This window comes from Gymnodraco acuticeps, unplaced genomic scaffold, assembly GCF_902827175.1.
Source record: "Gymnodraco acuticeps unplaced genomic scaffold, fGymAcu1.1, whole genome shotgun sequence".
Classification (NCBI taxonomy): Eukaryota; Metazoa; Chordata; class Actinopteri; order Perciformes; family Bathydraconidae; genus Gymnodraco; species Gymnodraco acuticeps.
The window spans coordinates 1,806,732-1,820,709 of NW_022991584.1; the positions used below are offsets into that span (position 1 = coordinate 1,806,732).

The following is a 13,978-nucleotide window of genomic DNA, read 5'->3' on the forward strand; positions in this document are numbered from 1 at the left end:
ACGCTAAACTGCTATGCTGAAATGTAATGTGTAAGAAGAAAGTGAAGAATTGAGATTTAAATGATACATGACCACTGGGGGCTTGAATGTGTGATGAGAGAAGAAAATAAAGTAAAAAGGCTTGGAAAAGCAGCAGAATATTTGAACTGCAAACTTCTGAACTAACTTGATGGCGAATGATCTGTCGCCATGGCAACGGCATTTGATGACACCCCATAATACGCTTAGATGCGTTGATGGCTGCATCGTTACCAAACCTGTGAAGTTTTGGGGCGTTTGGAGCAGTTTCACTGAAGTTATGAGAAAACCGTGTTTCAAGGTGAGCATTGTGTTGCCATGGTAACGGCATTTGAAGAAATCTCAAAACTGTCCCGTAGATGTCTTCACGGCTAGACTGTTAGCACACTGCTATCTAAAGTCTGCTGCTCTGAGCATGTCAGTTGGAGTGATGACATAATCGTGTTCCATTACACAGGTGTTTATAGTTGAGCTAACCAGGCGTCCAGAGATCAAAGGTTTCCATTGTTCTGAATGAGAGATAAACCTCTTACATGTGAACGTTTTGTGGAAGAACCGTAACAGATATCTGTGACATTTCAAAACGTGAAGCATGTCAAGGAAGTTGAGTATCTGAAGTGTAATTTTTGTGAAGTTTGGGGTTAATAATGTGGCCTTTTTGGCAGTTTAACTAAAGGTGTGCGGCTGCTACCGTGAGGAAATATCTGCCTGAAATTACAATGGGGTTTAATGGAGGCATGTTGAAAGTTTTTGTCACTTCATGCCCTCAAGAGGCATTTTCTTTAATTATTTTTGCTTAATTATTTGTCATTTTTCAAGCTACGAGATGTTTTCCTACGTTTGTCATGATAAATTATGTCTCAGGAATGTAGGGTTTGGGAATTATGGCAGTTTAAAAAAAATATATGAAGGCAAATTTCAAGATGTTCTACCCTCTAGCTGTGACATCACGCACTCTAGTTAATGTTAAAATCTGAAGAAAACCTCTTTAACAAGGTCTGAACAATGTTTAATATCTCTAAACAGATTTAAAAGTTGTTTTACACGAATAATGTCAGAAAGATGCTTAACATTTTAAAGTTAGAATGAGGTTTCTGAGTGAAAGTATGAATGAACAGTTAGCAGTTGAAGTCGCATGAAGATTTGTTGAAGTTGAAGAATTTCTCCATTGACTTCAATGGTTAAAAATGTGATGGATTATGGGATGTATCTCTGGAATTATGAAAGTTATGAATGAGAAAAATAATAGCCATCGATTCCCGACCGAGCTGAACGTTTTGATGTTTGAACGGAGTTTCTGCGATGTTCAATGCGGGAGGAGAAGAGGGCCAAAATAAGTCGGCGGAATAATAATAATAAACTTTTCGTGCATAGAAAACAGTTAGTTAAAGTATATTTTAGTGGGAATGCTGTTAACAGCATTCCCACTAAAATATACTTTAAGTACCAAAAGTAAAAGTAGTCGTTATGCGGAAGGGCCAATTTAGGCGCCATATATTTCAAATGAATGTACACTGAACAAAAATATAAATGCAACACTTTTGTTTTTGCTCCCATTTTTCATGAGATGAACTCAAAGATCTAAAACATTTTCTATAAACACAAAATAACCATTTCTCTCAAATATTGTTCACAAATCTGAAAAAATCTGTGATAGTGAGCACTTCTCCTTTGCCGAGATAATCCATCCCACCTCACAGGTGTGGCATATCAAGATGCTGATTAGACAGCATGATTATTGCACAGGTGTGCCTTAGGCTGGCCACAATAAAAGGCCACTCTGAAACGTGCAGTTTTATCACACAGCACAATGCCACAGATGTCGCAAGTTTTGAGGGAGCGTGCAATTGGCATGCTAACAGCAGGAATGTCCACCAGAGCTGTTGCCCATGAATTGAATGTTCATTTCTCTACCATAAGCCGTCTCCAAAGGCGTTTCAGAGAATTTGGCAGTACATCCAACCGGCCTCACAACCGCAGACCACGTGTAACCACACCAGCCCAGGACCTCCACATCCAGCATGTTCACCTCCAAGATCGTCTGAGACCAGCGACTCGGACAGCTGCTGCAACAATCGGTTTGCATAACCAAATAATTTCTGCGCAAACTGTCAGAAACCGTCTCAGGGAAGCTCATCTGCATGCTCGTCGTCCTCATCGGAGTCTCGACCTGACTCCGGTTCGTCGTCGTAACCGACTTGAGTGGGCAAATGCTCACATTCGATGGCGTCTGGCACGTTGGAGAGGTGTTCTCTTCACGGATGAATCCCGGTTTTCACTGTTCAGGGCAGATGGCAGACAGCGTGTGTGGCGTTGTGTGGGTGAGCGGTTTTCTGATGTCAATGTTGTGAATCGAGTGGCCCATGGTGGTGGTGGGGTTATGGTATGGGCAGGCGTATGTTATGGACGACGAACACAGGTGCATTTTATTGATGGCATCGTGAATGCACAGAGATACCGTGACGAGATCCTGAGGCCCATTGTTGTGCCATTCATCCACGACCATCACCTCATGTTGCAGCATGATAATGCACGGCCCTTGCAAGGATCTGTACACAATTCCTGGAGGCTGAAAACATCCCAGTTCTTGCATGGCCAGCATACTCACCGGACATGTCACCCATTGAGCATGTTTGGGATGCTCTGGATCGGCGTATACGACAGCGTGTTCCAGTTCCTGCCAATATCCAGCAACTTCGCACAGCCATTGAAGAGGAGTGGACCAACATTCCACAGGCCACAATCAACAACCTGATCAACTCTATGCGAAGGAGATGTGTTGCACTGCGTGAGGCAAATGGTGGTCACACCAGATACTGACTGGTTTTCGGACCCCCCCAATAAAGCAAAACTGCACGTTTCAGAGTGGCCTTTTATTGTGGCCAGCCTAAGGCACACCTGTGCAATAATCATGCTGTCTAATCAGCATCTTGATATGCCACACCTGTGAGGTGGGATGGATTATCTCGGCAAAGGAGAAGTGCTCACTATCACAGATTTTTTCAAATTTGTGAACAATATTTGAGAGAAATGGTTATTTTGTGTATATAGAAAATGTTTTAGATCTTTGAGTTCATCTCATGAAAAATGGGAGCAAAAACAAAAGTGTTGCATTTATATTTTTGTTCAGTGTATTATTGATTCCAAATGTGTTCATCATTTCAATGATTCAATTGGTAAAAGTGGGGTTTATTTGAATTACTGATTGTGTATTATTACTAATCTAAATCTCCAAAGGTGCTAGTAACTACTTATTTAACCCTTAGATGCACAAGTGGGTCTTTTTTTTTACCTGGTGAGGTGGTTTTCTTAAAGTATCTTTGTAATTACAATTTTTTTTATCATTTCATATTCCAGCTATTCCTCAAAAAAAATGTTTTGGATATCATGCCATTCAAATTTCACATTTACATTTTAAGAAATTGTAGTTTTTGTATTACTGCCCCAAGCTTCCATAAGTGGGTCAAAAATGACCCGCATGCATTCTCCATGGCAGTGGTTCTCAACTGGTCAGGCCTCGGGACCCACTTTTTACTTGGTCAATACATCGTGACCCAACATTTTGAAGCACTCAAATCTATTCAACAAAAAATCGTGCTGTAATATATACGCTTTTCAGCATACAATATTAATAAAAGTGAAGTACAGTGCATATATCCCTTATATCCCTTCACAGAACTAAAGTATGCTTTTAAAAAAGGTTTAATGAGATGATGGAATCAAAGCTGAACTATATAAAAAGGCACGCATGCTGAAAACCCAACCCCAGCAGGGGGGTCTGGGGGGATTCTCCCCCAGGAGATTTTTAGAAATACTAACATAAACTATGCATTCTGGTACACTCTGAGAAGAAAATAAATAAATCTATTACTAGCTACCCGACATATTAATAATATTTTATGCCATTGTTTGTTTTTCACTTTGTTCTGACATCTTGCTGCGAGAAGAGTAAAGAGTAGATAGTCTGTGTGACTTACTTTAAATTGTGGGTAAGGGTAGCTCCCATTGTTCTGTGACCTGTCAGTCATCAGACCGGGGCCGGGGGTCATATTTCATTATGTGTTGATTTCTATCTGAAGTTGTAACCATGGATGTATAAAGAAGAGTTCTACCGCAAAGTTATTCTCTGTGGGGACTTCCGGCAACAATCTTGATTCTGATTCTGATGGCCAGAAGACTCGAAAAAACATCAGCAAAGATATTTTATTGAGAAGATGATCACTATGTGACAGAAGTTTTCAAACCCATTTATGGTCTCCGGTACTTCCAGTCCAACGCCGACTGCATGCACAGCGTTAGAAAATCGGGCCTTCAAAATAAAAGTTTGACTTTTCCCCCCCCAAAAAAATAAAAATAATTCCAATTTTTTTTTCTTCATTCACACATCCGCGACCCACTCGAAACGGGTCCGCGACCCACCAGTTGAGAACCACTGCTCTATGGAATTTCGTTTTTTTGTTCAACATTTTATGTTTTTTTTCGAAATTGATAAATAGTGAAAAATTAAATATAAAATATTTCTAGTGTGAACCAAAATATAATACTAAATATTATACAAGTGATTTTTCTTAACCAAAATGACAAAAATGGCATAAAAACACATTATTCTAATACGGGTCCTTTTTGACCCACTTATGGAAGAGTGTAGGGTCCAGTCACTCGTGCACCTAAAGGTTAAAATAAATGTAGTGGAGAAAATAGTATAAAGTGGCATACTGTGAAAATAGTTCCTCAATTGTTTACCTACAGTACTTGAGTACATCTACTTACAGTCCACCACTGGATGAAAGCATTATGCACGCTTTCACAATGATTTTTTTCTAAAAGATCAGCCCCTTATATTTATATGGAATGTTTTAGCAATTTTTTTTCACAAACCATACATAGTTATGTGCAATATTCTACACAATTTATAATCTTTATATATTTAGCAGCAAATCTTGCTGCAATGCATGACATCCATGTTGTCATCTTAGTATATGTAGGATTTGAGTATATGCCCCCTCAATCCATTTGATTCTTATTGTTGATTGAATCCTTATGAGAAATGTGTTTTGTAATTACAAGCATCCCTTCAGTCCAAATGTTCAAATGTTAATATTTAAAAAATGTGGGGGGACACAGATCGAAAAGAAAGTGGTCCTAACTAATTCTATTGAATCCTGCAAGCATTCATTTTCTGTTGTAATAGCCAATTTTGAAAGAGAATGTCATGCAGTTTTAAAAAAAACCTCACAGAACCATAAATTATTTTAAGAATATGTGTTTCATAGATTAGCATTGGAAATTAGTGCAGTTAACAAAAACTAAATTAGCATTTATGATCAGGTTGCGAGAAAATATTATAGAATGCTGTTTCATAATTGCCAATTCCATTTACAAACACATCATTATTTTCTACTGCCTTTTTGAATATACTGCAGAACATATAACAAAGACCACAGCTTCTCCCAAATATGTCCTTTAAAATGGGCTAGAAAAAAAGTATTCTTAACAATATTTGTATTATTACAGTAAGTCATATTGAGTCTCATTCATACAGGTTAGACTTTTTGGAGGAGGCTTTTTATGCTAAACAATGAATACTGTAAATACTGTAAGAATCACATTTTATTTGAAATGTTGTATACAATGCAGAGTGTTATTATCAGACATTGACTGTACATAATGACTTATTTGTAGTAATACTTGGACAAAGGCAACACATTTTATACCACTCTATAACTAATAAAACAGAAGAAAACCCTTACCAACATACACAAAAAAAAGTTTCAAATGGGCTTGTATTGGGACATTTTACTCTACGAAACTATATTTCACATTTGGTAACCACTTTTAAAACTTTACACATTCAGAATTAATTGTAATTCACCACTTGATGTTATCAGAAATCTTTATTTACTTTTTCAAACATAAATGACCATGCAGAGAACAACCAACACTAAACTACAGAAACAAATAAATAACATCACTGTCAATAAACTACCACCTCTGTAAAAAGCAGCATACACCACACTCTGTCTTTGACTCCACGCTGACTGAATTCACGACGCAGTAGCTGGTTGAAGGGGACCAAACCTCACAGAAACACCTGACTTGGTTCCGTTTGACCAGCCACAGCAAGGTGTGTTGCTTCAGCTGCAAAGGGCAGTGAGAGCAGGAGGTCGAAGACGTAGAAATACAAGGATAGGAGAGGAAATGGAAGTTGGAAATCTTCTGCGTGGCCATCATGTCCTCTTCAGCCTCACCTGATGAAACAGAGAGAAAAGGAACATCATTAGCACTGAAATATACACAACAGAAACAAGTGTTACCGAGCAGATAGGTATTTAGAGGTTTGGGAACCTATGACATCGCCCCATTTCCTTCCAAATCCAGCCTGCAGGAGCAAACCTTCACTCTCAGTGACATCCCTCCCCTCTTCCTTTTTTGAGAGTTGCTATAATGGGTGACAGCTGTGGTCTGTCAATCCTCCTTGACTGTCAGCCGTTGGGGCAGGGCAGGAATTTTTTCAAGAAGTCCCTGAGACCCGATCATCAGCACTGAGTAATTCTAACTGAGCATGTGTCTGAGCTGAAGGAGGGAAAAGGCCTTTCACCTGTTGCCCTGCCACACACTTACACACATGCTCATGAACTCTGACACCCCCCCAGCCCCCCTCCCTCATCTCATAAAACAGACAAAGGCACACTCATGCTGAATGAAAACTGACATTTTCTACCATTCACTTAAATAAATATGTACAAAAATGATATCAGCGTGGCTCTTCTTCACAGTGGGGTTGGCGCTCAAGTCCCATTGAAACCACACACTTCCTTACATTCCATAAGTGGTGAATTAATATGGCGATATAAGGAAGCATGTCCTCACAAGGGGCAACAACTGGATTCTCCTCGGACACAAAGCACCCTTTCATATAGTCACAGTTGCAGAGTAGCAGGAACAACCGGCTTAACAATGGTTAACCGTGACAGAGCTACAGACACGTGACTCGATCATCTGCGCCAGAGATTTATTAGACATTCAAAGTGTGGTTTGACAAAATATTACTTTCACATTTTGTTAAATTGTGGCCTATTTAAGGTTCATTTTCCAGATGTTATCTTCTAGCAAAAAGCAGGACCTTCTGATACAGAAAGATACCTACTTTTACCTACTTTGTTTGTCCCTAAAAGTATTATATTAGATTGATACTGCTAAATAACACACATTTCCTTTATGGGTAGGCCAAAGCGATGATGCTGAACTCCCTTGTGTTTAAATAACTCTGGAGGGTGAAGCAAATTCTGACTTCCAGCAGGCAAAGGTCAAAATCTGTGCTATCTCCTAAAACATTATGTCATGCCAAGTTATGTTGATCCCAACAACTGTGTAATTAAGTCCTTTTGTAGGAACATACATAATAAGAAAGCAATGTTTAAATGGCTCACATTTGAAATGCATTCGTACTCACCTTTATTTAATTCTGCTGCGTCTCCTCTTGTGGTTTTCTGCAGCTGGAGTTGAGCTTGAGGCCACTTTGGGTTCAGCCTGATTCTCCTACTCTGTCTACTGGTGACTTCCTCAATACATGCTGCTATTTCAATCTGACCAAAATGGCCATTAGAAAGCCAAACTTCGACTCTGATTCAACTGTGATGATAATTTCCTGATTCTTTCCTGTATCACACCTCAGCTTCCCCTAACCTGACAGAGGTGTCAGGCTCTGCCACCGTGAGTCTATCGTAAATCTTACGAGAAACATTTGCTTTGACGCCTGATTTCACCCACATGGTGCTGCAGATCATGAAAACTAAGGACTAAAAAGTCTGCAACATCTGAATCTGGAAGACCCTTGACTCAACAGATGTCACTATCCATTATGTGGCTGTCAAATATTAACCTTTTGGACTAAACCAACAAATTAAAGCTTGGTAGAAAAAGTTGTCCAAAAGCTGGGTTTAAAATGAAAACTAAAAGCAGAAAGACACAAAAAACCCACCAAACCCTGAGAACAACTTAACTCCTTGTCCCTGAAGCTGCCCTTTCCACCATTTGAAGCCCAAACTCATCTCTCCCTGAGCTTCCTACTGCCTTCGCCTCTCTTCACCTCCTGCGATCAACCATCCTCCTCCATATCTGGCCCGGTGGATTGTGCTCACTACAGGCCTGGCAGACCGGCCTTTTCTATCCCGCCAGGAGCGCCCCCCTCCAAAGCGGCCTCCCACCTGTTGGTGTCCTTTAGAAGCCCGGGCCTCTCCTGTGCCTCCTGTCCGGCCCAATCAGGACCCTGACAGGGGGGAGCCAGCCTGTGAAATCACACCTCTCAGCTGTTCGCACTAGGCTCGAGACACCCTACACCCCTGCCGTTCCTCTGTTCAGCCCCTCCGCCCCCCTCCCACCCAGCCTCGATTATTTTTTTTTAAATGGACAAAAAAAAAAGGGGAGAAAGGGGGATACAGAGAAACAAGGAAGCAACTGCACGATGGGCGTGTTTTATTGGGTTTGGGGGTACAGTCAGAACAGCAGTTACAGCAGGTCACAGCTGAACACTAGCTTAAGTTTCATCCAAGTTCGGTTTCTGCGCTTCCCTCTAGTTTCATTGTGTCCTTTTCAGAGAAGGAAAAGTGACTGTTGTGTCAAAGCATCTCTTACATTTTTCATGTGACGACCTTTGTGAGGCAAATACAAGACAAATCAACCAAATGTGGTGTGTCCTTTAATAAACTGTAACGTAAGCCTCTGATAATGAAGCACACTTAGTGATATGTGAGGAGTGTGAATATGTTTTATGGGTGCTCTTGTGGCACCATAAAAACAAGCAATACATTCTCGGGTGGCCCCAAGGTGACCATCTTGCCGCCATGACACTTAGAAGGAAACACTGATGTAATATAAGATGTGTTTGTGGAGAGGCCAAATTAAAGAGATTGTTAACTAGAGTATGTAACTAAAAGTTTTAAATTAAAGGGCAACACTTTCTCATCAGCCATTATGAACCACTTAGCCACAAGTTTCAGCTTTTTTTTCATCGCACTTGCTAATTATCTTCTTAATGATCGTATAGAATGTGTAGATCCTTATATGTGTGGCCCCACGGTGATTACAGATACTGTAGAGGGAAACAGGCCGAGCTCAGGGGTTCATTTTCCTCTGCCGCAAGCACAAGCCGCTCTCTAAGGTCAACACCTGTGTTCTAAAACCAGCGCTGGGGTTGGGTGTGATAGGAACCTGGGCCTCATTCACAGAAAGCTCCAGCTCAGAGAGGAGGGCTTATATTGAAACTTAAAACTCTCGCTATTTTCGAGGCACTCGCCGTCCACAAATAGCCACCCCATCGCATCTTTGTAGCTCCCGTTTTTGCTCTGCGACACAGGATGTTGTCTAAATTCGACAGTTGCTTAATATTTCCCATGGCCCAAAGCCAGAGTGTATCACAAATGCAACATTTCCACTAATGTCAGCTATGCGCCAAGTCTCTGCCCGATATATCTGGGGAGCTAGGAATATCCGAGCACTTTTGTTGTTGAGTGAATTCTTGGTCGCTCACACCGGACACAATGGTTAAGACTTAAATAATAATCCCGCTGTTCCTCTTCACTGGACAGCTGATCACTGTCACATACTGGCTCAGAGGCCGACAAACAAAGTCTAATCATCTGTTTCTCTTTCATCATGTGTCATGCAGAAGATCTCCTCTTACTCTGTGATTTTCTGTCAACCCCTCCTCTTTAATGTATTCAAGCGACAATCATCATGATCTGGTTGTCATCAATAGATATATTGATTCCCGTTAAAACTCTCACAAAACACATCTAGAGTATAAATGTGATTCACCGTTAACATTGCACTCCTTTAAAAGTTGACTTTCAAGACCAATTAAGCCAAATTGGGAAGAAGACGGCAGGGGATCAGCGGTTGTGTTGCATGTTATCTACAAATTGGGTCAGATGGGGTTATTTTTAACCCGTGTTCACATACCGGGGCCCCCGTTTGCTAATCACTTTGTTCCCCTCTGCCATAGCCATCTACCCCGCTGCCAATGTCCCACTGCTTCTGGGGAGGTCACAACACACTTCTCTTGGCAGGAGGACATCATTTCCCTCGGGACAGCAGGTAGGAGTTGGACTGACTAACCCCAGAGCAGTTCCTTCAGCAGTGGATAGCATGGATGTCTATTGGTATAAATAAACCGGCAGCTGACACCAGATCAGGTCCTGCACATGCACAGGATGGGACAACCTTGCAGATTAACCCCTGGTCTTGGGAGGAAACTCCCTCTGGGGAGTGGAGAGTTAACCTTACGTTTCACTTGAAATTTGAGTAAAATCATCCATTATAGAACATATCCTGTTTGATTGAGGTGGATTTTGCAGTGAAGCATGACTGAAAAATATGTTAGAGAGTAAGGTTATGTTCCCAGTGATGTAAAGGTAACTAAGTCCTTATACGCAATCACTGTACTTAAGTACAATTTTGAGGTATTTGTACTTTACTTTAGTATGTCTATACAATTAACAGCCAATGTTTTATACCACCACATATATCTGATTGCTTTCGAGTTAAGAAAATACAAAACGTCATCAACAAATAATCAACATATTGAACAGATAGATGTTTTTGGTCCCTTGCCAAAAGTCAGAAGACGCCTGTCAGTAAATAAGTAAAACAATAAGCTTCTCATTTACCAGTTAATAAAAGTGACATCATTAAAGTGACATCATTAAGCATAATTCCTAAATATATATTATTCAGAAATTAGCTGTTGAGCACAAATAGTACTTTTTTGTTATAATTTAAGTACACCTTGATGGCAATACTTTTATACTTTTGGAGTCTTTTTTAATGCAGGGCTTTAACTAAAACAAAAATACTTCCAAAGTGTCGTATTTCTACTTTCACTTGAGTATAAACTTCAAGTACTTTGTTCACCATTATGTCTCAAAGCTTTTGAATAGTTGTTTAACAATGAATATAAAGGTAAAGCGATGAGAGAGAGACTGTAGATTATAAAGTATAAGGTGTATTTTGTAGAAGTAAACTTTAAAATGTAAGACTGTTAAATGAAAACAATGCTTCAATGAAAAACCCGACCTGTGAAAGTAAACTGCTTGATCCTGAGAGAGATAATACCACGAAGCTGACTCATTACGTGATCGGACATTAATGCCACTCTGTCCTTCCCTGGGCCAGTTGTCGGGGCTGGGGTTGACACAGCTGCTGCAGAGAGCCTGCTCCCGTGTTGTGAGGCAGCAAAGCACAAAGGTCAAAGGTCACCGGCATTTAGGCTAAAAGAGAGAACAGGTGATGGAGAGGTGAAGGCGACTCACTCCCATGATTCACAGAGGAGTCAGAAGGGGGTTTAGTATTTTTAAGGATGAAAGACTGGTAAAAACAAATTGTTCTAATGATAAAGTGCAGATCTGATTACATTTTTTTGTAACTATTTCATATAGAATTCCATCAGGATATGAGGAAAATATTCAATAACCACAAAATCAATATTACGTGCGGTAAATAAATAGATTTGAAAGTGTGCTCATTGCTGCTTAATTTTGTACAAATACAACAAACTACTTGTATAATAAAAACAATCAAGGAAATTATTCCCAACATAATTTTTGGACAATTTAAACATTGAAGTGAATTCAAAACGCACTAATGAGTACACAAAGAATGAAGCTTACATTTTTTAGATTAGTCTCTGCTGATACTGTCTTTCAATTAACTCAAAACAAAACAGAGTATAAATAAGTGTGTCGCTTAAATTGATATTGTGATGACGATACAAACACATTGTAAAGCCTTATTTGCCATTTTGAACAAAAGGTAACCCCCTTGATTACATTTACTGTAGGGATAATTTATATAGATTCCCTGTTAGGCTCTGATCTGTTACTTTGCCTCTGAAGGTGTTACAGCAGGAAACACGTCACTTTTTTCTCACCAACCAAACAATTAAGGACATAAAAGAATTCTGGGTGTCCCACAGGGGCCTGTGTCCCTCTTTAGATGGCCCTGCTGTAATAGTCAGGCGGCCCCTGAGTGACCGGGGGACAGGTGAGATGCAATGTGAGGGATCCCTGTTAACCAAAGAATACAGGTCAAACCAGAGTGTGTGTTTTTCTCACGAATTAGGTAGCCCTTGTATAAAATCTACGAGAAAGACAATGTTTTAAATGTTATGAAAATCCCTTAACTGAACAAATGGGTACCACAGGCCCACAGACAAGGACAAAAGCTCTATGTTTTCATAAAGGTCTTCTAATCCTTGTAAAAATGTAACTCAGCATTAATAATTGATGTATACTAATACAACACTGAGTACATTGTAAAACTACTTTAATATGTAATATTATTGTAACTTTTTAGTTCATAGAAATGATTGAATTCTATTTTTCGTGATCTTTTATTAGACATTTTACTTTAACTTATGTTTGTATGAATATTTGTATTCCATCTTTTTATTTAGCTATTTCTGTCACAAAACTTAATTTCCCCTGGAATGAATAAAGAAGAATGATATGCTCACAGTAGTTTGGCATATTTTATAATAATATGTGGTAAACTGCATACCTCAAAGTCTTACTGTGTAAGATACAGTATAACAACATGTGATGACTCTTTTCTCACAGGTTGTCATTTTCCTGATCATCTCTTAGAACATGTCCTTCTAAATATGAAGTATTTGTTATTATCTAAGGAAAATAAAGTTTTGCTTTCCGGTCACTTGTCATCTACCCTTTAGGCACCTTTGTGAGAAAGAGATATATCTTATACATTATCATCAATTAAAGCTAAATACAGTTTTATATCATACAACTTTTCTCTTATCTTTAATAGTTTTTTAATGTTCTCTCTTTTACGGAATGGAACATATTATTACATGATCCTTCACCATGGAGCTGGATGGATGAATGTGGAGCAGCCTGGCACGTGTGTGTGTGTGTGTGTGTGTGTGTGTGTGTGTGTGTGTGTGTGTGTGTGTGTGTGTGTGTGTGTGTGTGTGTGTGTGTGTGTGGGGGGGGGGGGGGGGTCGACAGTCAGCTGCCCGACTCCCACCAAAAGGAACGACAACTGCAGGGAGGCAGCGCTAACAGCAGCAGCAGCAGCAGTGACAGCGATATAAAACCAGAGATGGGGTTTATGGCGGGCAGAGAGCGGGGGATCAGCTGAATCAGCTGAGGATGTTTGAAGAAAGAGTCAGGCGTGATCAACGAGGGTCTCTGTTCCATCCTGAAACCTGTTCATACTCATTCAACAAGACATGGCTTTAGTCTCTAAAACTGGATCCATCATCCTGTATCTATATTCAATTTGAAGAGAAAGGAGCATTGATGAATTTAAAGTTCCTAGATACATTTTCAAAACATTTTTACATTGAAATTCCTTTAACTTTTTCAGTAAAGAAGGATGTAGAGGAGCTCAAAAATGTCTAAATCACACAGAGAAATTATGAAAGTCATGGCATTTCATCCTGGGGTATTTGTTAAATACAGGGAACATTGTTATCTGGATGTAGTGCCTTGCTACATTAGAGTACAATGTATAGTTAGTTACTTTCAGGTTCAAATTTCACATTAGGAGCTTAACACATAGTTTAGTTGAATCAGAATAACTTTATTCGTCCCACAGAGGGGACATTTACAATTGTAGATGAAAAAAGTGTTTAGAAAATGTTGAGCTTGTGAATACTTACAAAATAAGCGTCTAAGTGGAGCTTTATGTGACGTACATGTATCTTCTAAACTCCATCAAATGTTTTCATTTAAATAACTGTTTAAATAAATAAAGTATATTTTGTGTACTCTCTTTTGGCTCTTTATATGTTCCTGTACTTGTCCTCACTTCTTTTGTTATCAATGTATTATGCAAAAAATCATCATCAACATTAATAATAAATAATAGTTCTACTACTACTACTACTACAATACTACTACTACTACTAATAATAATAATAATAGGGATTATTATTACAAGA

The 13,978-nt window shown here is 39.4% G+C and overlaps 1 long non-coding RNA gene across 1 annotated transcript; it reads right to left on the reverse strand.

Moving 5' to 3' along the window:
* Window positions 1-5,610: 5,610 nt before the first annotated feature.
* Window positions 5,611-8,166, reverse strand: LOC117533756. Its single transcript, XR_004567108.1, has 2 exons — window positions 7,472-8,166; window positions 5,611-6,266 (listed from the first exon to the last, which is right to left on the reverse strand). It is a non-coding gene; the product is annotated as an uncharacterized LOC117533756 (long non-coding RNA).
* Between the last annotated feature and the right edge of the window lie 5,812 nt (window positions 8,167-13,978).